Source organism: Rattus norvegicus, chromosome 1 (genome assembly GCF_021556685.1).
Source record: "Rattus norvegicus strain SHRSP/BbbUtx chromosome 1, alternate assembly SHRSP_T2T, whole genome shotgun sequence".
Lineage (NCBI taxonomy): Eukaryota > Metazoa > Chordata > Mammalia > Rodentia > Muridae > Rattus > Rattus norvegicus.
Genome location: NC_141534.1, coordinates 15353387 through 15376373, shown reverse-complemented (window position 1 = coordinate 15376373; position 22987 = coordinate 15353387). Strand labels below are relative to the sequence as shown.

At 42.9% G+C, this 22987-nt stretch overlaps 1 pseudogene; it reads right to left on the bottom strand.

Moving 5' to 3' along the window:
• Nucleotides 1-15769: 15769 nt before the first annotated feature.
• Nucleotides 15770-16292, bottom strand: Cptp-ps1 (ceramide-1-phosphate transfer protein, pseudogene 1; annotated as a pseudogene).
• Between the last annotated feature and the right edge of the window lie 6695 nt (nt 16293-22987).

Sequence of the window (22987 nt, the reverse complement as noted above, 5' to 3'; positions counted from 1 at the left end):
AATCATTCTAAGGAGAGAAAGACAAAATACCCTGGTTTACAGTGAGTCTGAATGCAATCTGTTAGTATAAATCATGGCTAAATTGTGGTAGAACCATCTGTCACTTTAAGGCAAACACACAGTTACTTTTAAGAAGCTCAAAAATAATAAGTGTATCCCAAGGCTCTGAAGGTTTGAATGCATTTGAGAGAAAGGTGGCTGAATTTCTCTTACCTAGAATGCACATAATGCCTTAATTCCAAGTTTCTTCTTCTTGCCTTCTTGCCTTCTTCCTCCCCCTTTTCCTCCTTTTCTTAATATCCCATGAAATTATTCAGATCAGGGCTTATTCTCCTGTGACTCTTCTTGTCCTACAGGGTATTTACCAAGTATCATTTTAGTAGCAGCACATGGCCAGGTCCTCTTCTTTGCCACTATGTAGCCATGAATATGCATAATTTTGCATGTAACACACACACATGTGCACACATAATGCACACACAGGCATGCACACATAATGCACACACACACACACACACACACACACACACACACACACACAATCTCTCACACACACCTTTTCAGTCCTAATGCCCTCTGTAAATCGACTGGGTCTAGGGGGATAGAAATTCAGCCAAAGGCTGGAGCTTGCTGCAGTGGCTTAGAGCTGGATATGACACAAAACTGGATTATAATGTCATCCACTAACTGACAGATCATTTAGTGTCTTGGAAGAGCCTGTTTTCACACTGCTGAAGCCCTCACAGGGGAATTCCATGTGGGCTCCTTATTGTCAGAGCTATTTTTCACCCAATTTGTTTCCAAATGATGTCTAACCTGAGGTCTCCCCGCTGAGAGAGGTTTAAGCCATGATTAATGAGGAGCGGTTGGCTGGGCCCACCTGGGAAATGGCCCATCTGCAAACTCAGGTAAGATGCAGGCCATACAAGGCTTCAGCTTGTGGCACCAGCAGCTTCCTGAGTCTCAGGCTCCTTCTTGTAACCACTACAAGGTGTTTCCTATTGGCCATGTGGCATTTTCAAAGGCCCAGAGACAAGTCTCAGTCTACCTGGTTTCCTTAGAGTCATGGGACATTACCCCGAGTCTCAATATTAAATGAAAAATGCCTTCTTTCTCAAGCTTGCTGATTTCCATCAGCGCTCCCACATGCATGTGTGGCAAGACAACCACAACTGAGGAGACAGCAAAACTCTAGTTTCCAAGAATGAGCACATTGACCAAGAGGGGGATTATATGAATATACCCAAGTGCAGTTTTGGTTCACATGTACCTTCCTTTGTATATTAAAATATAGCCAAAGTTTTGATGCGTAAAACACTTTTTCAACAAACCTTTTCCTCAGTATAGGATTTGTGTGTGCTCGTGCACACGCATGCGTGTTTGTGTGTGTGTGTGTGTGTGTGTGTGTGTGTGTGTGTGTAGTAGTAGTAGTAGTAGTAGTAGTAGTAGTAGTGGTGGTGGTGGTGGTGGTGGTGGTGGTAATTGTAGAAGTTGAAAGGTTTCTCACTCTGAGTAACAAAGTCTGCTCCTTCCCTTACTCATGGTGCAGCCCCTTACTCATGGTGCAACCTCTTACTCATGGTGCTCCCCCTTACTCATGGTGCTCCCCCTTACTCATGATGCTCCCCCTTACTCATGGTGCTCCCCCTTACTCATGGTGCAGCCCCTTACTCATGGTACTCCCCCTTACTCATAGTGCTCCCCCTTACTCATGGTGCTCCCCCTTACTCATGGTGCAGCCCCTTACTGACGGTGCTCCCCCTTACTCACGGTGCTCCCCCTTACTCACGGTGCTCCCCCTTACTCATGGTGCTCCCCCTTACTCACGGTGCAGCCCCTTACTCCCGGTGCTCCTTCTCTTATTCACGGCACCCCCCTCCCCCTCGCTTACAGTGCTCCTTCTCTTACTCAAGGTGCTTCTTCTCTCATTCACAGTCCACCACATAGGCACCGCTTCTCCCTAGACTGTCCCAAACGATGACATGCTACCATTCCAACTGTCAAGACTGAAACTTAACTGACCCAAATGTCTCCAAAATAAAACAGATTGTTTGCTGGGAACATTTATGACCCATAAAAGAGTGGGAATTTATTCTGGCAAAACATTCCTTGCCATAAATAAACAACATTCTCCGAGTCTCACCAGCTGACTTTGAAACTATGCATTTCTCACTTGGCCGGAGGCTGCATCCGAAGCGTCTTTGATGGCATTTTGTACCCAACTGTTGGGCACACGCTGTTCTCCATTCAGTTGCCTCTATATGCAGAGACCCAAAAATCCCCCACTTTCTTCCACCAGTTCTCTTGCCAGCAACGTGTTTACCATGATTTAGATGTCTATTATACGCATGAATGCCTTGTCTACTTAATTTCATCAAAAAAATGAGCTCTCATAAGTGGCACAGATGCTGATAGGATGGTAATCAAATTAGTTTTTGGACAGGTTTATGGCCACTTGCTGTCAGTTAAGCTCTCTTTGGCTATCCACCCCTAATACAGTTTTGATGGTGATTAATGGCTCCATTAATACCCAGTTTGTGTTATGATAGACCTAACAGTACAGTCTTTTTGGCTGACCACGGATGACAGTCTACTTGCTAAAAGTCAGCCGTAACAAAATGTCCGCTGTGAGTCCAGGTTTTGTTTCTTCGGTCTAAGAGATTCAAGCTTAGATCTAACATACAGGAGCAGTTGAGCTGCACAAAGCGTTGTTTCTAAGTTTCTAGGGATCCACTTTAGTGATCTTTCTCTTCCGTTGTCTTTGCTATAGTGACATTGTCACCTTGATTTATGCTCATTTCCTATTATTCCTATTTATGCTCATTTCCTATTAGGTCAGTTGGCTCATAGTAGGTTGGCTCATAGTAGGCCAGCTACTGTACTTATTTGCTTCTAAGCTCTTTATTAAATATTTGCTTTTAAATTTCGTTTGCCGCTTTCCTTTTCATTTTCCATTTTCTGACAGCCTAATTTTCAAAAGAAAAAAAATCTCGGTTTCTTTGAATCTATAATGTTATCTTTAACTTTTTTTTCCTTTTCTTTTTTCCAGACACCATTCCATCTATGCCTTGTTCTGTCCGATTTCCGAGTAGATTTTTTTAAGTTGTAGTCTCTTGTGAGCATCCAGAGTTTATTTGCATTCATTCAATTGAACTGCTAAGAGGATGGGAACAAAATGGGAGCTTTGTAGGCTAAACTACAGTAAACACACTTGGATTGTTTACACAGCTTTTTTATGTTTAAACAAACATGGTTTTTTTATAATGAAATTGAGTTTCCTCCTGCCCATATTTGAATTTTATGTTCATCTGTGCGCTTGCCTAAACCCCACCCACTTGCTGTTATGCAAATACAGATTATGCAAATTTTTGTTTTGAATTGGGTGAGCTGAGCAGATGCCCATTTCGGCATAAATAGTGTTGAGAAAACAGCCTGAATAGACAAGTATCATGATAAAAATAACTGTGTAGATGTAAAGATTAATGTTTCTTTTTATACAAACAGAAGTATTAAGGGTTTCCTTTCATGTGGAAAATCCATGGTCAATGTATAATAAGGCTAAGTTTTTAAATTCAATTTTCTATTTACTACCAAGTTCCCAGATTATACCCAATCTACTGCAGGGGACTTCTGCAGGATTAATTTATTATAATCCTCCCTTCACTTGAATGCATATGATCCCAGCTGTCAAGCAAATTGTCTCAACACTGGCACCTCGTCTGGCTGGCTGCTTTGTGACCTTGTTATCGTTAATTTTTTCTTCTTAGTTTTTTTAAAACGAGCTAGTCTCATAAACAACTTTATGCATAGCTTTAAAATGCCTCTTTAAAGGGCTTTGATTTTTGTTTCAGACAAATCAATAACCCTGGAAGTTATATGTTCACTTGCATTAATCTGGTTTGAAATAATACAATTTTGTGTTCATTTTTAAGAAAATACAAAATAGGCAAATGAGAGGGATTGGGAAAGGGGAGTGTCTCCAAAACCCTGAGAGACCTAGGTGTGTAGAATGGAAATCTACCTACACAGAAACAATTTTAAAAGCCAATTTCTAGAAGCCATCACCGTTGGGGCTCAGGGTTTGATGAAGGAACCTGACAAGGGCTGTGTCTCTTCAGACCACTGATGGCTCTGAGTAACATCCCTAGTTCTAGACAATCAACAACACAGAGTTCAGTGTCTGTTAGGGTGATGAAGGTTGACAGCACACAACTAGAGTGCAGCAGGAAGAAACAACTTGACATACTACATCTCTATAAGTTTACTAATATTTTAAGCTATTACGTATTAAGAATCATGGCCCCTCCTTCCTTCCATTTACCAAAATCATTAACAAACTCTTGAAAAACCCAGGAAGACAGTTGTTCTAGAAAACTCCCTGACACAGGTCTACTTGTCTGACTCTGGCAATGTGTCTGCGTCTCTTGTGTTTTCATGCATAGTCATAGGCTATAAAGGATGCTCGATGGATGTCTAGAACGCCATTTGAATATCAGAAAACATGTCTGGCACACAATATAGAGTCTCGGGGGGGGGGGCAGAGAGTCCGGGAGTCCATCTCATTGGTAGCAGTGAATGAGGACAGTTGAAGATGTTTTGAGCTGCTGGGATCATAGGATGGGTCTGACATCACCTTTTCTTACTGGCACTCAAGGTATCCAGTTTGATCTCTTTTGGTCTAGAACCAAAAACTTCTCTGAGGGTGGCCTGGTTTTGGTTTAAGAACTTACCCATTTGCCAAGTGAATCCTACTCTGGTTCCATGAGCATCCCTGTAAATATGCCCAAAGACACACACTTCAATAATAACCAAGCACCAGGCACCATGTTATAGACTGGAATACTTAAAAATGGAGACTGTCCTTGGCTTGCCAGGATTCAATACTAGAGAAAACAGAGCCAACAAACAAGTATTTCCTATAGTGTCATTTTATACTCAAGTTGTGTGCCAGGTGCTACAGTTAGGGAAGAAGGGAGAAATCCAACCCTCTCTAGAGAGTTGAGGTACTTTTTCTGACGAAGACATCTTTGGGTTGAGAATGAGTAGCAGTTCTTTAAGTAAGAAAGGCAGTTTAGTGCCCAGTCCTTATCTCCTAGATTATAAAAATTCATGAAGATACCAGTTCACTCAGACAAACATTTAGAGATTCAGATAATTAAAGACTTGATCCGATATTGTTATCACATATTTCCATTTACATGAAATGGTTAAAGCCATCCTGTTACAGGTTTCCCAATCTGAACTTACTTACCTCTCCGACCAATTCAGATATAAGATAATGCTTTACAAGCTGAAGGCAAGGCTAGAGGCTAGACCAACAGCATGGTCCTGTTAGTAGCTCACTGTCATACCATGAACCAGGTACCAATGTAAGGGTGGGAACTATAGCTTAGATGTCTGGTGTCTTCCCAGTGCCCTAATAAGGACTTGTTGATTTGACCCAGAGTTACTAGTGGTCCAAGGTTAGACCAATAAGCCAATTAGAGGAACTGAACACCATTTCACTCAATATTTTAGTGGTCTGAAATTGATAATTCAGTTTTCAATTTTGATCTTTTAGCTGCACAGATAACTATATCCAGTAAGAATAACAAGAGGAAAGAAATCTCACGCTAGTAGAGTTCACAGGTTCTGATTATAGGAAAACTTTTTTCTCCTTTTTAATGTTTGATATATTCACTTTTTTTCAATAGTCATCTAAGACATCTTTGTATTCATCAGATGCTTTGTCTTCTTACAGAATTTTTGGTCTTGAACTTTTAATATAGTATTTACTCCACTAAAAATGTTATTGTTCCCTGTTAGGCTGAATTATGAAGTTCTTCTGATGAAAACGGAGTCAAACATAAACTTCTATGAAAGCCAGTCTCTGTCAAGAGGTACAAGGCTCTTTCGTATATGGCTAAACTGAGGCACAAGTTCTTGCAGTGGTAGAAGGAATTTGTTTAACAGAAGCAATGGACCAATCATATGGAGTCCCGTGTCAACCTTCACTGCCATCTTTGAACTGAGAGACCTCTACTTCTGCTTCTGAGGGACATTTTCATATTCCATAGTGGAAAGACATGTTTATATTCCATACTGTAAAGAGAAATTGGTGCATGCATGTTACTGGTGCATGCATGTTACTGGTGCATGCATATTCCGCATGCGCACAAACAAATACATGTTTGCTTTACCAAGTTAATCCTCTTCTAGCCCTGAGGTCTCCATGGAGGAAATGCTAGGTCGATGTTGGTAGACACTAAGTTGGGTCACCAGTTCAAGGACCTGAGCTCAGACTTCCACAGAGTGAAGGAAGAACATGGAGGACAGTATAAGATGCGCATAGGTCACAAGTCTCAAAAGGATGGTTGAGGAGTGGACCTGAGGGGCAACTGAACTCCAGCATGGTTGACTGCCTTTGACCCCCAACACCCCACCTTCTCCCTGTAAAATCATCCAACTGTAGATAAGATGGAAACCTGAAGTTTAGGGGTTTTTTTAACTGTCTTTTCAAGTTGCTGGCTCTTTGAATAAAATACCATTTAAATGATTCCATTCTTTTCTCCTTCCATTGGCATTTGCAAGCGACAGGCAGAAAAGAGCTCTGCCTTACTGGTTAATTTCCTTTTGAGTAAACAGAACTTATATAACCAACGAAGTGTAAATTAACTCAAGACCACTGTGAAACCTGGCTAGGGTGAAGAAATGACAGTCACAGAAACACACATAGAGAAGAGCTGGGATGAGGTGGGACCATGCTCACTGTGATAGATTGGCACCTACCATACAACGAACCCAAAACTCAGCAAATATTAGGTACAGCACAGCAAGAGGGGTTAGCTAGTCCCAGTAGGAGGTGTCTGTATGGCTATAGAGAGCTAAGAGGAGAAAGCAAAGTGTTTTCTGTATACTCTGTTGACATTAGACCACATGGAGCAGAGGAAGGCTGTGCAAATTCCCACGGGTCGGAGCATTAGGAGTCTCGTTGATAATGTACTTGGTTATCACATAGGACTTCGTTCCCTATACATTTACTCAAGACCTCCTTTACTCCCTACTCAGCATGCATCATCAAAAGGTACAGTCCTCAGGATTAAGATCATGCACTACGTCTTGGTCTCACCCCAAACAGGCTAGGGACATAATGCTACACTTGGCTGTGGCTCCTTTTGCCTCTTGACGGTATCTGTTAATTTCCCTTGCATCAGAGCAATGGAAGGGCGCAATGCTATGCGATTGCCTCTTTTCCGTTTGATTGGCTGGCAGCTGAAACTCCACCAACCTACTGTCTCATGTTGTCTCTGCTTTGATTGCCCTCCTGGGAGAATAATTGCTATGGAGAGTAGTCAGGGCTTTAGAGTGGACAAACGTGTCGAATCCTTCTAGTTAGAAAATACGGTGCAATAAAACAATCCATTATGACATTATGAAGTGAGCGTCAGCCCAATTATTCTTAGAGAAGTTGGACAAGGGAACCAAACAAGAATGAGAACACCTTATCACCATATGACATAAGAATTCTATTAAGACCACCACACCATGAAATGAGGATTAATTGCCATTCCTGAGGAGCCATAAACATAGGAGATATGAATATGGGGCCCAAGCACAGAGCTCTTGAATTTGCACACTATTTTAGGGGGTCAGGAAAACATAATGCAGTTGATTACATAGTAACCAGATGAGTGATCCAACTTAGAAGACGTCCTGGAAGAATGATCAGGAGCCATTTAAGGATGGGTGTTTAGCATTTGTAGAGAGAAAGGTGATGAAAGATGTTGCTAAGAGAGGCCAACAGTATCTTATGCCTCAAGAACCACATGGGAGATTCTGTGCTGACAAAGCAAGCGTAAGCCACGGCATCATGATCGAAGGTCAGAGGGCAAAGAAGAGGGAATTTCCTTCATTAAGAAGGGAAAGGTTGAGAGAGACCTCACCGCCTGGTCAGGTGGGCACTCCTGAGGCTGCAGAGCGGAAGACACCACCAACACTGCTCACCCCTGCCCACATCCCTGGCCCGAGAGGAAACTGTATAAGGCCTCTGGGTTCCCGTGGGGGAGGGCCCAGGAGCGGCAGGACCCCTGCCTGAGACACCGCCGGAACCTGAAAGAAACAGACCGGATAAACAGTTCTCTGCACCCAAATCCTGTGGGAGAGAGAGCTAAACCTTCAGAGAGGCAGACAAGCCTGGGAAACCAGAAGAGACTGCTCCCTGCACACACATCTCGGACGCCAGAGGAAAAAGCCAAAGACCATCTGGAACCCTGGTGCACTGAAGCTCCCGGAAGGGGCGGCACAGGTCTTCCTGGTTGCTGCCGCTGCAGAGAGCCCCTGGGCAGCACCCCATGAGCGAACTTGAGCCTCAGGACCACAGGTAAGACCAAATTTTCTGCTGCAAGAAAGCTGCCTGGTGAACTCAAGACACAGGCCCACAGGAACAGCTGAAGACCTGTAGAGAGGAAAAACTACACGCCCAAAAGCAGAACACTCTGTCCCCATAACTGACTGAAAGAGAGGAAAACAGGTCTACAGCACTCCTGACACACAGGCTTATAGGACAGTCTAGCCACTGTCAGAAATAGCAGAACAAAGTAACACTAGAGATAATCTGATGGCAAGAGGCAAGCGCAGGAACCCAAGCAACAGAAACCAAGACTACATGGCACCATCGGAGCCCAATTCTCCCATCAAAACAAACATGGAATATCCAAACACACCAGAAAAGCAAGATCTAGTCTCAAAATCATTTTTGATCATGATGCTGGAGGACTTCAAGAAAGACGTGAAGAACTCCCTTAGAGAACAAGTAGAAGCCTACAGAGAGGAATCGCAAAAATGCCTGAAAGAATTCCAGGAAAACATGAATAAACAAGTAGAAGCCCATAGAGAGGAGACACAAAAATCCCTGAAAGAATTCCAGGAAAACATAAATAAACAAGTAGAAGCCCATAGAGAGAAGACACAAAAATCCCTGAAAGAATTCCAGGAAAACACAATCAAACAGTTGAAGGAATTAAAAATGGAAATAGAAGCAATCAAGAAAGAACACATGGAAACAACCCTGGATATAGAAAACCAAAAGAAGAGACAAGGAGTTGTAGATACAAGCTTCACCAACAGAATACAAGAGATGGAAGAGAGAATCTCAGGAGCAGAAGATTCCATAGAAATCATTGACTCAACTGTCAAAGATAATGTAAAGCGGAAAAAGCTACTGGTCCAAAACATACAGGAAATCCAGGACTCAATGAGAAGATCAAACCTAAGGATAATAGGTATAGAAGAGAGTGAAGACTCCCAGCTCAAAGGACCAGTAAATATCTTCAACAAAATCATAGAAGAAAACTTCCCTAACCTAAAAAAAGAGATACCCATAGGCATACAAGAAGCCTACAGAACTCCAAATAGATTGGACCAGAAAAGAAACACCTCCCGTCACATAATTGTCAAAACACCAAACGCACAAAATAAAGAAAGAATATTAAAAGCAGTAAGGGAAAAAGGTCAAGTAACATATAAAGGCAGACCTATCAGAATCACACCAGACTTCTCGCCAGAAACTATGAAGGCCAGAAGATCCTGGACTGATGTCATACAGACCCTAAGAGAACACAAATGCCAGCCCAGGTTACTGTATCCAGCAAAACTCTCAATTAACATTGATGGAGAAACCAAGATATTCCATGACAAAACCAAATTTACACAATATCTTTCTACAAATCCAGCACTACAAAGGATAATAAATGGTAAAGCCCAACATAAGGAGGCAAGCTATACCCTAGAAGAAGCAAGAAACTAATCGTCTTGGCAACAAAACAAAGAGAATGAAAGCACACAAACATAACCTCACATCCAAATATGAATATAACGGGAAGCAATAATCACTATTCCTTAATATCTCTCAATATCAATGGCCTCAACTCCCCAATAAAAAGACATAGATTAACAAACTGGATACGCAACGAGGACCCTGCATTCTGCTGCCTACAGGAAACACACCTCAGAGACAAAGACAGACACTACCTCAGAGTGAAAGGCTGGAAAACAACTTTCCAAGCAAATGGTCAGAAGAAGCAAGCTGGAGTAGCCATTCTAATATCAAATAAAATCAATTTCCAACTAAAAGTCATCAAAAAAGATAAGGAAGGACACTTCATATTCATCAAAGGAAAAATCCACCAAGATGAACTCTCAATCCTAAATATCTATGCCCCAAATACAAGGGCACCTACATACGTAAAAGAAACCTTACTAAAGCTCAAAACACACATTGCACCTCACACAATAATAGTGGGAGATTTCAACACCCCACTCTCATCAATGGACAGATCATGGAAACAGAAATTAAACAGTGATGTCGACAGACTAAGAGAAGTCATGAGCCAAATGGACTTAACGGATATTTATAGAACATTCTATCCTAAAGCAAAAGGATATACCTTCTTCTCAGCTCCTCATGGTACTTTCTCCAAAATTGACCATATAATTGGTCAAAAAATGGGCCTCAACAGGTACAGAAAGATAGAAATAATCCCATGCGTGCTATCGGACCACCACGGCCAAAAACTGGTCTTCAATAACAATAAGGGAAGAATGCCCACATATACGTGGAAATTGAACAATGCTCTCCTCAATGATAACCTGGTCAAGGAAGAAATAAAGAAAGAAATTAAAAACTTTTTAGAATTTAATGAAAATGAAGGTACAACATACCCAAACTTATGGGACACAATGAAAGCTGTGCTAAGAGGAAAACTCATAGCGCTGAGTGCCTGCAGAAAGAACAGGAAAGAGCATATGTCAGCAGCTTGACAGCACACCTAAAAGCTCTTGAACAAAAAGAAGCAAATACACCCAGGAGGAGTAGAAGGCAGGAAATAATCAAACTCAGAGCTGAAATCAACCAAGTAGAAACAAAAAGGACCATAGAAAGAATCAACAGAACCAAAAGTTGGTTCTTTGAGAAAATCAACAAGATAGATAAACCCTTAGCCAGACTAACGAGAGGACACAGAGAGTGCGTCCAAATTAACAAAATCAGAAATGAAAAGGGAGACATAACTACAGATTCAGAGGAAATTCAAAAAATCATCAGATCTTACTATAAAAACCTATATTCAACAAAACTTGAAAATCTTCAGGAAATGGACAATTTCCTAGACAGATACCAGGTATCGAAGTTAAATCAGGAACAGATAAACCAGTTAAACAACCCCATAACTCCTAAGGAAATAGAAGCAGTCATTAAAGGTCTCCCAACCAAAAAGGGCCCAGGTCCAGACGGGTTTAGTGCAGAATTCTATCAAACCTTCATAGAAGACCTCATACCAATACTATCCAAACTATTCCACAAAATTGAAACAGATGGAGCACTACCGAATTCCGTCTATGAAGCCACAATTACTCTTATACCTAAACCACACAAAGACACAACAAAGAAAGAGAACTTCAGACCAATTTCCCTTATGAATATCGACGCAAAAATACTCAATAAAATTCTGGCAAACCGAATTCAAGAGCACATCAAAACAATCATCCACCATGATCAAGTAGGCTTCATCCCAGGCATGCAGGGATAGTTTAATATACGGAAAACCATCAACGTGATCCATTATATAAACAAACTGAAAGAACAGAACCACATGATCATTTCATTAGATGCTGAGAAAGCATTTGACAAAATTCAACACCCCTTCATGATAAAAGTCCTGGAAAGAATAGGAATTCAAGGCCCATACCTAAACATAGTAAAAGCCATATACAGCAAACCAGTTGCTAACATTAAACTAAATGGAGAGAAACTTGAAGCAATCCCACTAAAATCAGGGACTAGACAAGGCTGCCCACTCTCTCCCTACTTATTCAATATAGTTCTTGAAGTTCTAGCCAGAGCAATCAGACAACAAAAGGAGGTCAAGGGGATACAGATCGGAAAAGAAGAAGTCAAAATATCACTATTTGCAGATGATATGATAGTTTATTTAAGTGATCCCAAAAGTTCCACCAGAGAACTACTAAAGCTGATAAACAACTTCAGCAAAGTGGCTGGGTATAAAATTAACTCAAATAAATCAGTAGCCTTCCTCTACACAAAAGAGAAACAAGCCGAGAAAGAAATTAGGGAAACGACACCCTTCATAATAGACCCAAATAATATAAAGTACCTCGGTGTGACTTTAACCAAGCAAGTAAAAGATCTGTACAATAAGAACTTCAAGACACTGAAGAAAGAAACTGAAGAAGACCTCAGAAGATGGAAAGATCTCCCATGCTCATGGATTGGCAGGATTAATATAGTAAAAATGGCCATTTTACCAAAAGCGATCTACAGATTCAATGCAATCCCCATCAAAATACCAATCCAATTCTTCAAAGAGTTAGACAGAACAATTTGCAAATTCATCTGGAATAACAAAAAACCCAGGATAGCTAAAGCTATCCTCAACAATAAAAGGACTTCAGGGGGAATCACTATCCCTGAACTCAAGCAGTATTACAGAGCAATAGTGATAAAAACTGCATGGTATTGGTACAGAGACAGACAGATAGACCAATGGAATAGAATTGAAGACCCAGAAATGAACCCACACACCTATGGTCACTTGATTTTTGACAAAGGAGCCAAAACCATCCAATGGAAAAAAGATAGCATTTTCAGCAAATGGTGCTGGTTCAACTGGAGGGCAACATGTAGAAGAATGCAGATCGATCCATCCTTATCACCTTGTACAAAGCTTAAGTCCAAGTGGATCAAGGACCTCCACATCAAACCAGACACACTCAAACTAATAGAAGAAAAACTAGGGAAGCATCTGGAACACATGGGCACTGGAAAAATTTTCCTGAACAAAACACCAATGGCTTATGCTCTAAGATCAAGAATAGACAAATGGGATCTCATAAAACTGCAAAGCTTCTGTAAGGCAAAGGACACTGTGGTTAGGACAAAATGGCAACCAACAGATTGGGAAAAGATCTTTACCAATCCTACAACAGATAGAGGCCTTATATCCAAAATATACAAAGAACTCAAGAAGTTAGACCGCAGGGAAACAAATAACCCTATTAAAAAATGGGGTTCAGAGCTAAACAAAGAATTCACAGCTGAGGAATGCCAAATGGCTGAGAAACACCTAAAGAAATGTTCAACATCTTTAGTCATAAGGGAAATGCAAATCAAAACAACCCTGAGATTTCACCTCACACCAGTGAGAATGACTAAGATCAAAAACTCAGGTGACAGCAGATGCCGGCGAGGATGTGGAGAAAGAGGAACACTCCTCCATTGTTGGTGGGATTGCAGACTGGTAAAACCATTCTGGAAATCAGTCTGGAGGTTCCTCAGAAAATTGGACATTGAACTGCCTGAGGATCCAGCTATACCTCTCTTGGGCATATACCCAAAAGATGCCTCAACATATAAAAGAGACACGTGCTCCACTATGTTCATCGCAGCCTTATTTATAATAGCCAGAAAATGGAAAGAACCCAGATGCCCTTCAACAGAGGAATGGATACAGAAAATGTGGTACATCTACACAATGGAATATTACTCAGCTATCAAAAACAACGAGTTTATGAAATTCGTAGGCAAATGGTTGGAACTGGAAAATATCATCCTGAGTGAGCTAACCCAATCACAGAAAGACATACATGGTATGCACTCATTGATAAGTGGCTATTAGCCCAAATGCTTGAATTACCCTAGATCCCTAGAACAAATGAAACTCAAGACGGATGATCAAAATGTGAATGCTTCACTCCTTCTTTAAATGAGGAAAAAGAATACCCTTGGCAGGGAAGGGAGAGGCAAAGATTAAAACAGAGACTGAAGGAACACCCATTCAGAGCCTGCCCCACATGTGGCCCATACATATAGAGCCACCCAATTAGACAAGATGGATGAAGCAAAGAAGTGCAGACCGACAGGAGCCGGATGTAGATTGCTCCTGAGAGACACAGCCAGAATACAGCAAATACAGAGGCGAATGCCAGCAGCAAACCACTGAACTGAGAATAGGACCCCCGTTGAAGGAATCAGAGAAAGAACTGGAAGAGCTTGAAGGGGCTCGAGTCCCCATATGTACAACAATGCCAAGCAACCAGAGCTTCCAGGGACTAAGCCACTACCTAAAGACTATACATGGACTGACCCTGGACTCTGACCCCATAGGTAGCAATGAATATCCTAGTAAGAGCACCAGTGGAAGGGGAAGCTCTGGGTCCTGCTAAGACTGAACCCCCAGTGAACTAGACTATGGGGGGAGGGCGGCAATAGGGGGAGGGTTGGGAGGGGAACACCCATAAGGAAGGGGAGGGGGGAGGGGGATGTTTGCCCGGAAACCGGGAAAGGGAATAACACTTGAAATGTATATAAGAAATACTCAAGTTAATAAAAAAAAAAAAAAAAAAAAAAAAAAAAAAAAAAAAAAAAAAAAAAAAAAAAAAGAAGGGAAAGGTTGGGATTGGAGATGCCTCAGAGGTCAAAATCATGTACTGTTCTGTTTTGGCAGAGGTCCTAGGTTTGGTTCCCAGCACCCATGTCTGGTAACCTGCAAGGGGACCTGACATCCTCTTGTTGCCTCCTGAGTGCATGTGTACACACACCACCTGCACAAATACAAGTAGAAATAAATATTTTATTTAAAAAAGGGAGAGAGAGAGGAAGAGGAGGAGGAGGAAGAGGAGGGGGAGGAAGAAGAAGAAGAGAGGAGGATGAAGAAGGGGAGGAGGAAGAGGAAGAGAAGGAGGAAGAGAAAAGGAGGAAAGGAGGAGAGGAAGAAAGGAAGAAAGGAGGAAAGGAGGAGAAGAAACAGAGGGGGTGGAGAAGGCCTCCCTTTGCCCCGAGGACCAGTCTACTTGCCAGAGTAGAATACGGTATTTCTGGGATTAGAGATAAATAGAGATATTCTGGTATGGCCACCTGTCAGTCAAAGGAGACTAGTCTCCTTCCACAAGTCATATCCTAAGTCACCTGGGTACCATGGCAACAGGAGCAGCAGGGCTGGCTAGAGAGAGGAATGGTTTGGCCAGTGAGTATTGACATCTTAAAATCCTGGAGCTGCGTGTGCTGTAAGAAGCCACCTTCAGGAGGAGGCTGTACTGGAGAAGCTGCAGAACAGGCTGCACTGACCAGGGCAGGCTCTTCTAGAGAAGCCTCCGCTCTCATTCACAGTTTCCATTTCCAAGGGACAGGGCCTGTTCGGTATGCAGAGAGACTAACAAGGAAGCAGGTGAAGGGCAGGAAAGAGCCTTCAGGATTCATGCCACCACCAGAGGAACATCATTTTACCCCAGGACAGCTCTCAGAATATGAAGGGGACCCGGGCATGTAGGCCCAGGGCAGTTTGCGCATGTCCGAGGCTCAAGATGGGTGCGGGAGGATACACATAGGCTGGGCACGTTGGCTGCAGGGAAGACAGCTCCTGGGTCCTTAGACCATTTCAGATTCTACACACCAGAGGTAGAGCGACCTTGGGTTGCTGCAGATACGTGACTCTGCCACCTCCACCCCCATCTTCTCCATTTGCCATTTGCACTTCAATCGAGCCCGGCTGAACACAAACATAACTAAAGTGGAGGGCAAAACTGGAGTTCAATGGTCTCATCTTGGACTGCATCCACCTTTCTAGGTTCAGCTGCCGGAAAACTTTTCTTTTTACCTATCGTGGCTCTTAACAAGCTCAGCTTACAGGGGTGACAGAAAGAGCTGCTGTGGGAGCAGTCCCAGGTCGCCTAAAGCCAGTTTTGAGCAGGGGAAGTCCACACAGTATGGTTACCTCTCTTAGGGCAGGTCTAGCAGGAAATGCTCAACATAGAACTGGGAGATGTCACACATTTGCTCCATGAAAGGCAGGGCCTCTCCCAGCATCTCCACTGCTTGCTCAGAGGACCCCCACAATCATGGCCTCAAGGAAGACCTTGCCTGAGGGCAAGGCACAGAAGGCCACAGTGACAGCTTGACGTATCCAGGAGTGATAGGCACATAGCATGGCACTGTAGGCCTCAGTGCAGAGTGTGGAGGTGCGAGCATCCTCAGAGCTGGTGCGCAGGCCTTCCAGGAATAGCTGTAGCCAATGAAGAGCGCGATGTAGGCACAGCACAGTCCGGCAGCCCGAGTTAGAGTGTAGCGGACCGGAGCGGCGAGCTAAGTCCAGCAGCTTGTTGCTCACCTCGTAGGCTGCCATGGACTGCAAGCTACTGCAATGTTCTGACTGCGGGCTGCTTCTGGGATGCTCCATTATCTGCAGCTTTGAGACCACCTCTTTGGAAATGAATGAGAAGGCAGCCCCCAGGCTGTTCAGAAACCTGAGATGGGTTCCGGTGGTGGGGGAGTGGTGGTCTCTACTCCCACGGAGGGCAAAGGGTGCAGTAGAGGCTAGCGATGGCCAGGGTTGATCAAAGCTACAATTAGGCTGCTATGGAAGACGAGTCTTTGCCGGTCTGTTCAGGTGGTCTACAGAGTTATGGCTCTGCTACTTAGCTCACGTCAGGCAAGGGTCCCCATAGCAGTGCTTTCCCCCAAGCTCAAAGCCTGCGGTTGGGCAGAAATCTTGAGCTGCAACCCGAAGCCCAGCCTCCCGTTGGAGGACTTAAAAAAATTAGCATTATTTTTAAATTGTTTAAATATTCCAGAAAAAAATGAAAATATGAAAGCAGGAATTATGTTTATGTATTTTAGAAACATATTCATATACATTTTCGATTGAATGCAAAATCATTTAAACATCTAAAAATAAAAAAGGAAACAAGGAGTTCATGAGAAGGTAAACTTCTGTAAGGTACAGAGCGCCTCCTCAAACTTGTGTTCACGCCCAACGGGGACATGTAAGTGGAATTTCACGGAGTCATTGTCCTCCTGATGACCTGTCTACATTCCTTCCTTGACTGTAGGCATTCCCTCTTGTTTATCGCCACACCAAGTTTATTTTCCTTCCTGGACAAATACTAGGGGAGCAGACGCAGCCATTCCAATGCGGTCACACATGTGTACCAGAAGACGTAGATCAACACCGCCTGCCCCTAAACCTCAAGGAACACAATAAGAACATAGACTCTGTTATCCTGAGATACCGGAAACACTGTTGATAGATAATACTCGTATTTTAAGGTTTGGAAAGTATCCAGAGTAATCAACAGTAGTAGTTTCTCCTAAACACAGAGTTCAACCTCTACGGAGTGTGTTTCTGACACTTGGTGTCCATGTTCAGGATCACATCAAAGTCTCGTCTACTCAATGAGTCTTTCTCTGGCCTCTCTGATCTGACCTTTGACTCTTCAGAACTTGGTTACCATGTTTTGTTTTGTTTTTTCCTATGCACACATTTGGTATTAACCATCTAGTCTTTGGTAATTTTTTATGATTTCCAGAGTGCTATAAGTTTTATGTGCTTCCCAAGAATATGGTGACCTCTTTGATCAAGGCAAAAATCTTCTATGGTACACACCTTCCCCTAAGCAATGCCGACTCTTGTCCTCTGTAGCAAAATCCTAACTACATGTTGATTGGCAGTAACCCCATGGCCACATGTGTATGGTTCAAGTTCCAAGCATATGTAATAATAATTGGAGATCAGTTTCTGGCAACTCCAGGGAAATCTGGCTGCTCAAAGAAGTTGATGCCAATCCCAAACCTGTTCTACCAAAGACGTGCCAAGTGTGTCAGAATATATGCTAGGTTTAATTTATTCTCTGTCACCCAAAATTACTTCTGACGTGTGGGTTAGGTTTATTTCAGTAAATCCACCTTGCTAAGCCTGGCTCTAGGATTCACCCCCAGTGGACCTAGATACTGGTATAGATTTCTCCAAGAAAGCCTTCCAAGGTGACACTGTGAATGTATCCAGCGGACACTATGCTGGGAATATAGACCTATATAGACTATGACATAGACCTATTTCTTCAAAAGATGCAGCTAATGAACCGGTTTCTGACTCAGAAATGCTGTGAACTGGTGATTGGCCTAAAGGAATGGACATCAGGAAAGCTACATTCACAAGATCCCCTGTTGACATATTAACTATACTCGTTACTTTGAAGAAACATAGCCCAAGGATGCCCTCCTGAATCAAGAAATAAGAAACAGGGGGGGCTGGGGATTTAGCTCAGTGGTAGAGCACTTACCTAGGAAGCGCAAGGCCCTGGGTTCGGTCCCCAGCTCCGACAAAAAGAACCAAAAGAAAAAAAAAAAAAAGAAAGAAACAGGGCTTATAGCCAAGTAGATTTTAGTCCGATGTCACTACAACAATGTCCAGCAATCAACATCTCGATACGTATGTATCAGTGAGGTTTCCTCTCGTTCCTTCTCCTTCCTTCTCACCTCCCACACGTCCTCTCCCACTTTAACATGTGTTGGTTTTCCTTCCTGCTTTCATGTTACATGTAGTCCATCCCCATTACCCTCTTTGCTTTCTCTCTCTCTTGCCGTCTCTGACTCCTCTCACGGTCATCTACACCAACGCACACTTAGACACACGGACACACTTATAACTTTAAACGTCCTTCTGACAGGTAAGAGGAAATGCAGGATTGTCTTGACAATTTTTGACTTACACACTATTTCGGCTTCATTTCACGTACTTTTACAGAAATTTTCTTGCCATTTCAATACCTATTCATATCTTGGAGGCACAAATCTAAAAGGAAAAGCCCCAAGGAAGAGTGTTCCAATTGGTCAATACCAACCTGCCATTCCTGGAATCACATACATGTAAGTAACATGTTATGACTGAGCACACTAAGTACACTTATATACTTGAGAGAGAGAGAGAGAGAGAGAGAGAGAGAGAGAGAGAGAGTGTTTAGAATTAAAGATGGAAATATTTTTAAAGAGAGCAAGATGGAAAATTTTGAAGGGAAAATGTTGTAACTGTAATCTCCAAAAGTATTGAAAAACATGTCACGACTACAGACTCTATGTATGTCAGAAATACAAGTGAGTGAAAATTCCATTATCTCTAAATCTGCTTTCTTATATTTTTTATTTGAACAGGCTCTTTATTTTAAACTGAGTTCTAAATTCACACAAATGGCTATTGTAATCATTAAATAATATATCATTAATATATAATTTGGTCGGGCATATTTAATCAAATAGAATTGTGCCTTCCTCCACACAGATTTGAACTTTAAATATTTCCAGCAATGCATTTTTCACTATCAAAGCTGATTTTCATAAAAGCTGTCTTTTGCTTTCAAGTATACTTCTTGACCTGCAGCTAGAAACGATATTTAACATAGTCGTCTGTTCTTGATGATTGGCCTTCCGAACACTGTTTAAAATAGGAGACGCCCGTGCCATTATCGCCCTTGGAAGAGTCGTTCATCTTGAATGGGATCCTGTGGAAGCTCGTTATCAGTTCAGATGGTGAACGCGGCTCATATGTCACCTGTCAGATGTTGGGTTAAAGAGTTCCTCACTTTCATCCGTATCAGTGACTCTCAACATCCCCAGTGCTCTGACCTTTTAATACAGTTCCTCACGTTGTGGCGGCCCCCTCAGCCATAAAACTATCTTTGTTGCTGCTCCCTAACTGTAACCTTGCTATTGTTATAAATATCAGTGTGAATAGCTGAGATGCGGGATTCCTGTGATGCAACGCCCGCGAAAGGGTTGTTCTAACCCCCCCCCCAAAATAGTCACGACCAACAGGCTGAGCCCAGCTGATCTATACACAGACAAGCCCTTGCCTTGAAATGAGTCGTGGCTATAGCTTCTGGTGTTTTCGATTCGTTTGTTTTCTGAGGGGGATTCTAACCACACCATGTGACTTTGAACCCTATGGTCCTATCCTAGAGTGCTCTACCTCTGTGTACATCATTCTGAAAGGTCTGTAAGTATTGGCGTGGGCTGTCAGAACTGATCTATTCGCCGCATAAAAACCCTCCATCTTGATGATAGCTGCTGATCTTGGGGAGCTGCTGGAATCAGGAAAGAGGGGCCAGAGTCCCCATGGCCCTAACCTCTCTCTCACACTGCATGTAGGGTTTCCGTGTAACTGCGACCTGCTGTCCAACACAGTGGGCAAGGGAACCACAAACTTGGTAGGGAGGAAATTCTTCAAGACTCCTTGGTGCCTGTTGTGGGGGACTCTCCCAAGGACGTTTTCTGTCATCTTTAACAAGCTTTCTTTGCTCTGTCACTCCCATGTTCAATGTGCTTGCTTTGCTCTGCCTTTCAGAGCATTTCCTTCTAACATAATGTTTATCTCTCTAGTGTCTATAAACTTGAATAACGATGACCCAGAAATTTAAAACAAGACAAAAACTTTCTGCACCCTCGGCTTGCTTTGTCTTTTCTTTAATGGGTCTGGAAAACGAAAGGTAAGCCAAAGATCAAATGTCTGAAACAGCTTATGTCTGTCCTCCCTCATTTTTCTCTCAAACATGCAGCATTGACTCTGCATGATTCGTGAGTAACAGCTGATCCCCATAAACCATGATTTAGAAGGTTTACAGAGAAGGAAATCCATGTGCTTTCACTTGAATTGTGTGGAGTGGTCTTTTCATCCTAAAGATGGCAATGCCTTCTGTGGAACCAGATCCTAAAACACATTTCGACGTTCTGTCAATGTCTACGTCTGGATAGAAGCATATGAAGTCATTGAAATTTTCTCGAAGCCCAGGAAACCCTCATCTGTAATCACATCTGATGACCACAGCTTCCCAAAGACGAGGGGATTTTTTGCCTCTTTCATTGTTGGCCATAGTGGGTTTGTCTGTAATATGTAGACTGATTGTTCGCACCCTGGCAACAGCTCAGAGAGTGAGGGGGCCTAGAAAACTATAGCCCCTTGTTCGTTGCAGTCCAAACTTCAAAGGCTTTGGGAACATTAACCAGACAGGTTTCAGCCGCCCATAAAGCAGCCAGGCAAACAAAAGGCAGACCCTCTCACTGAGGTGTCTCCCGATCCAGGGAGATTTTTAAGCCCACTCTTTTTTTTTTTTTTTTTTTTTTTATTTTGATGAAACTCCTGGCAAAGAGAGGGACTCACTCTGCCCACGGTTGTGTGCCCCCTTGATTCGACATCAGAGGGATAGATAGGCGTTTATGGGCCATCAATCAAGGGATAAACCATACATGAGCAGCTGGCACATGTGCTGATAACTATAATTATTAATCATTGCAATTTCACACCCTTCAAAGTTATGCTGTGCGCTTTCTGTAGGAAAGCCATCCCTGGCGCCTTGAGCTGCTTATGGTATGAAGATATGATGTGGTGATGGTCTTTGATAATTGTCTTATGACAGTATTGATCTGCCCACAATTGGGTTTGTGGGGGCATCGAAGCCCTGCAAAGTGGTTGTCCTTGTCTCCTGGTATATATCATTGTCACACGTCCCCCATTGTTAGTGAGCGGCGTGAATTACTTTCAGCATTTGGCCAAGACTCTAGCTGCTAGGTCACCCCATTATTCCGCCCTTATGTCACTACCAGGACACTTTCTTTGATGTTCCCTTTGTACCTCTCCGAAAGCAAAACTCCTTTAACTTAAGAATGGTAGCCTGCAGCAGGGTTTCAAAGACACTACAGGTTTAGGGAGGGTGGAGACAAAAAAAATCATGGGGAGAAAGTTCTCCTCAAAGTGATTTTTCATTTCCCTTCCTTGCCCTTGTCAGGGTTGGTCTGTATGGGGGGCAGGGTGGCAAGTGTGATCCAGACATTTTAATCAATTGCCAAATCTTGTATTCATTAAGTAGCTCCTCTCAAGACTCCCTAAAGTTATTGCCACATATCAAATTACCAAGCTCTGCTCATGGCACAATCGGGTAACCTAAGAAGCTGTCCCTGAACAAGCCGTTTACCCAGGACCAAGGTGACCAGTGTGCTCCGGGTGACTTCATCCACTTTGCAACCCTCATACATCTTTAAAACAACCCCTTTCAAGGGCAAGGCAGCACCTTGCCGGGCAATCTGCATATTCATTTGACCTTGCAGCCAGCCTCTCCCAGAGGCCAGCAGAGCTGGAGTGCACGGGCCTCTGCCCACTTGTCTGGAACTCCATGAGTCCTCATTGGGCAGTGTCTAACCCGCTCCTGCTGTCTCTACAGCTGCTCGGTTCCAATGACCCCTGGAAGGTTCTGGTGATTGTTAGAAGAGATTTCTATTAATCAACTACAAACCGACTGTTACAATTTCACACTTTTTTTCCCATCATTTCACACATTTAATGAATTTGGGTGTCTTTTTAAATTCAAAACATTTACAATTGGGCCAGAAAAACACACACACACACACACACACACACACACACACACACACACACACACACACACACACACGAACAAAAAACAAAAAACAAAAGAAACCCCAAAACAACAAAAAACCCAAAACAACAACAAAACCCTTTATTTAACCCAATAGGTCTCAGTAATACAGTAAATGTCACTTCAAGTAAGAGTTTCCCTGAACTGCCCTTTGTAGCTGAGAGTGGCAGACATTCAAAGGAGGTTTTACTGAAACTGTCACCAGAGAGAAGCAGCATTTTATTAAAGCCTAGAACCCCTCCGAAGTTTCCACTTGTTCGTTGGTAGTGAACTTACTCCAGAGGGCCCATTCTCACGTCTGACTGATGTTGCCGGGTAAATCTTGACTCATTTAAAAATTGGCACAAAAGAAAATGCAAAACTCACCCCCTGTAGGAGCAGACTAAGATTCAGCTTTTCACCCAGAGGTGGACTGGCCTCCTTGGAAGAGTGACTTCAGTCAAAGCTGGGCATCCCCCAACCCCCATCCCATAGTAGCCCACCTCACCATAGCTTTGAGTCCACAGGAGAACCTGCACGGAGAGACTCACAGAAGTGCACGTAAGGAGAGCCACTTATCATATGTTCACTCCCCAGTCTCTACCCTCAAAAGAGCTCATGTCTCAGTGGCAAATCAGAATTGTGCTCTGTGAGGCTACCAAGCCCTAGCCTCACCAAGGCTTTGTTTCTCTGGGGCTTGCTGTCTTCTGCTCCTGCAGTTGACTCTAAACAGACAGAAGGCCTGGGCCGTTCTCTA